Source organism: Protopterus annectens, chromosome 8.part0 (assembly GCF_019279795.1).
Source record: "Protopterus annectens isolate FY-2018-M chromosome 8.part0, PAN1.0, whole genome shotgun sequence".
Taxonomy (NCBI): domain Eukaryota; kingdom Metazoa; phylum Chordata; order Ceratodontiformes; family Protopteridae; genus Protopterus; species Protopterus annectens.
In genome coordinates, this window is record NC_056741.1 from 1,198,090,178 (window position 1) to 1,198,095,177 (window position 5,000).

Sequence of the window (5,000 nt, forward strand, 5' to 3'; positions counted from 1 at the left end):
TCTGTGTTGGTGCATGGAGGGAGTTCTAATGGTTTGCTGACATAAAGACATGACCCAAAATAAACAAAGAGTGTACAGGCAAAAGTGTGTGTGTGTGTGTGTGTGTGTGTGTGTGTGTGTGTGTGTGTGTGTGTGTGTGTGTGTGTGTGTGTGTGTGTGTGTGTGTGTTTGGCTGTAAACATTGTTAAATACTTACATAACTTATATTTTGGATATTTGGGTATAAAATACTTCCTCCAGATCAATTACATGACCTACAGCAACTTTAAACATTAAGTGACAGGATTTTTTTATATCAAAAACATAATATAATTTAAACAAATGCAAAATACTTTAACTGACAGCCCATTATGTAAGCATAATAATGCCCTCCAAGATTGCTGATATTGAAGAAATAACAGACCTTCCAGAAGTGGAAAGGCCGTCTGTCTGTGGTGCTGGGCCTCACAACAGCCTTGGATGGTCCATTATTTTCACCATAATGCCCAACCTATCAGACATTTTTGCTGGCATAAAGTATACAAGGAAGAATTACTGTTTAAAGTCAAATCTGATTTCTGGTATAATTAAGTAACAACATGCAAGCAAAAGCAGATATAAACCAGTAGTAATGCCTTTCCTCTAAATAAGGTGCCACTCGTATCTTGTCGCTTCCTCCAAGAGGCAAAATTTGATTCTACCAAACTAAAAACTTTCTGAACATTCAAGTAATAACATGTATCATATTGTCTGGAGAATTAGTCCCTCAAAATACTTGAAAATATGCCAGCAATACTATTCTAAGCTTAGAATCAGACTTCAAAATTAAAGGCTTACCTTATTCTGTTTACTGCACACACTCCTAGACTGTGATTATGTTTAGATTTTGTAAACAATAAATGTAGACAGTTTATAAAAATATGGGAATTATTGTTTGATTGAGTTATTGATTTCCATAGAACTTTTATGAAAGACTTGAACACCACTGCGAGCAATCTAAGTTCCAAAGTACTTTAAGATATGCAATGTACAACTTCAATAGAAATACATTTCTAATTTCCTGAGAAGGGAAGGGTGTGAATGCAATGATGTTGTTTTGAGTTTTATCAGGGTTCAGTTTACAGCCAGATAAACTAGAAAATCTATGAAAGGTACCATTCTGTTTAGGAAGATTAAGACTATGAAGAGAACAGCCAACACTTCTACCTCATTACTTTGAACAAGCAATAGTTGGAATAGTTGTAGCAAACAAGCCATTACTGTAGTGGAGTGGAGTTCTGATACTGGGCAACACTGTAAGTTTTCCTACCAAGTCTGACGGTATATTACATATAGTCATATCTCTTTAATTTGACACTTAATAATTTAGTTTTCAATAAACAGTGTTGCATTCTGGTTAGTTTAGTACAGCAGGCATTGCTTTCAAGGGAGTGAATTGAGGAACAGGCCCCAGTGAGGATAAAGCATATGTCAATAAAACAGCTACGTTCACACCAGACAAAACAGCAGGAGCAGAACAGACTTATGGTAATACTGCAATATCTGATGTGAACAGGAGGTAACATAGTCCTGATCTACATAAGCTAGAACTGATACATAACCTGTACTTTTAATTCACTCGCATTAAGGCTGGTCTGCAGCTGTATGGATTACTGAGGCCCTGTTGTATGCACATCTTTTCTGATAAAAGTAGTAGAACTGGAACCTACTGCAGATACAGAATGGATGAAATTAAATGGAAACTTTTAAAAAGAATTCTAGAGATTTTACCACTCTGACATATCAGACATGTTTTCTGCAACTAGGCTAACTGCCACAATGGAAAATTCAGAATTATTTCTTGTAGCAAATGTGGACTAAACACCATATTGTATCTACCCGCCTAGAAAAAACTCAATTTTGCAGGAAGTTCCTTTGCTCTGCAGGAAGTAATCTAATCCCTTAAATCAAAAATAACTTGAAAAGTGTGAAATATATCATGTGTTTGCCATTGAAAAAGCCTGTTTGAATTGCATTTAAAGTCAACCTTCCTAGGTCTGCAGTGACTATAGTGGTATTATGTCTTTAAGGAGTTGCTACTTTGCCAGTCTGCATATAAATATTGAGACCGTTCACAAATGAGTGTTTACAGCAGGTAGAAAGCGAATACACAACAGTGCAGGTATGCAACCTGGATTATGGATCTTGTGAATCTTAACGGACCAAATAGCCAAGCATATATCATTATTATTAAATATTTATTTATTATTTATCAATTATTTATTTATTACTATTTGTTGATCAGGAAAGTCAGATTGGGTGAAACTCATTTTCAGTGGAGACATGGGTAGAAAGGTACCATGCATATGTAAATTTAGGAAATAATAATTAAAAATGTAAACATCAAAAGTGTACATAGCAATAAATGAAAAACTTTACAGACACGTAACTTTAAAAATAGTATTTCAAAAATAAAAGTACCATGTTTTATCTATCTAAAATCTTAAAAAGATGCGTACATAAGCAAATCATGGATCACCTACACACACACACACACAAACATTTAACAAACACCCAGCATGGCTTTTGTCCCTCTCATAGCACTACTACTGCATTAATGTCCTTTACCAATATAGTAAACCACCACAGAAACAATGGTAAATTTGTATCTGCTGTCTTTCTTGACCTTTCCAAGACCTTTGACATGGTCACACATAGTAAACTTATCCAAGTTCTTTCCGAATTGAATATCAGTCAACTTTCTATCTCTTGGTTCCAAAGCTATTTATCAGATCACCAGCAGGTTGCCCAGTGGCAGAATGACCTCTCCCGTCTTCTCCCAGTTACAGTAGGAGTTCCCCAAGGCTCCATTTTAGGACCCCTACTCTTTTCACTTTTCACTAACAATCTACGTACTTCTGCTCTTCATGCTTCTGTTATCCAATATGCAGATGATTCTACCTTAATCTGTTCTGCCTCCTCCCCACAGGAACTCCAGTCAATTACACAGGATTCCTTTCTCTCGACTGAAGCATGGCTCAGGAACTTGAAGCTAATTCTCAACCCTAACAAACCAAAACTTCTTCTATTTTGCCCAACAAGATCCACTGCATCAAGCCCTGCCTTCAATATTATGTCCATGAACAAAGCCATAATTTTTCCTGTAACTCACTCTGAACCTCTAGGTGTTGAAATCAACCGTAATATGAAATTTGACATCCATATCTCCCAGGCCATAAAGAAAGTGCATAAAAAATAGGTGTTTTCTACAGAAATAAACAATTCCTTACTAAACAGGCTAAATCCACCATTGCACGCACCCATCTCATATCTGCACTCCTCTATGCCTTCCCAATACTCACAAGCTTGAGAAAGACTGATATAGCCAAACTCAATTCCTGCTACAATGAAACATCCAGGTTTGCCACAAGTTCTCCTTTCAGGTTACATCACTGTTCAGCTCTTAAACAACTTAGTTGGCTTGAGCTTCTCCAACTCTACCTGTATAACCAACTGATCTTTGCCCATAAAATCCTGAACAAACCTGACAAAATTCCCACCCATCACAATTTAATAATTCCATACGCAAACAATAGGTCACTGCATTCAAATAATAAATTATTATTATTATTACAGGTAACAAAGGCCAACAATGCAGCTGGTGATTCCCTCTTCTCCAACTTCATATCTAAAAAATGGAACACTCTGCCCCACAATGTGGTATCCCATTCTTCGTTAACAAAGTTTAAACAAATGCTGAAAATACATCTGGCAGATACTTGACTATGCTCCCTGCACCAACCCTGGTTAATTCATCCTGAATATCTGAAGCTATTTAAACCACTTGCATTAACTTAACTATCAAACTACTAGCCTAAGTATTCCAAGACTCTGATTTCTCAAATCCAGCTCATTCCACTATACCATACATCTACCAGATGAAATATTTTTAGTGTACAATGTTTTTCAAACCGAGACTTATTAAAGCTACAAAAGGACTTTTATCATATCCTTTGCAGATGAGTCTATGTGTTATGCTGATACCTAAAATCTACAACATGGGGCCATCCCTGACAACTAAATATATAACCCCTAAACTGCATTTACTGTTACACTTTCTGTATTCACTGTACTGTACATTGTATATTGCTATTTTCCCTTCTATTTTTCCTAACTGTAAATTGAATAGTATTTGTATCTGGTATTTAGTATCACTGTATTGTACACTGTATGTTGTTTAGTATCATTCTATGTCTCAAAACAGTAATATGACATGTAATTGTATCTGGTATTGTATCTTGTATGTGGAGCTTTTCTCTGCGGGCCTCTGCTGAAAAAAGACCTATGTCCAGTCTGACATTCCCAGTTACCGAATGTAAAATAAATAAATAAATAAATAAATAAATGTTTTGCATGAGGGCTCTACCTCTGATAATCCCAGCATAGGGGATCTCTACAGTCACACCACCATAAGTTTTATCTGTCTATCTATCTATCTCTCTGTCTGTCTATCTATCTATCTATCTATCTATCTATCTATCTATCTAACTATCCATCTGTCTTTCTAGATCTATCTGTCTATCTGTCTGTCTATCTATTTATCTATCTATCTATCTATCTATCTATCTATCTATCTATCTATCTATCCGTCTATCTTTCCAGATCTATCTATCTATCTATCTATCTATCTATCTATCTATCTATCTATCTATCTAGCTATCTATCTATCTAGCTATCCGTCTATCTTTCTAGATCGATCTATCTATCTATCTATCTATCTATCTATCTATCTATCTATCTATCTATCTATCTATATATCTATCTATCTATCTATCTATCTATATATCTATCTATCTATCTATCTATCTATCTAACTCCAGAACTGCAGAACCATTTAGAAAGTGAAATAACACAGAATTATGTTCCATCTCAACTACAACATAATTTAATTAATTGTACCACTGACAATTTTAACAAAAAATTTAGCCAAAATAAATGCAACTTGCGACAAAACCTATGGAACCCATATATGGTTCACAGTA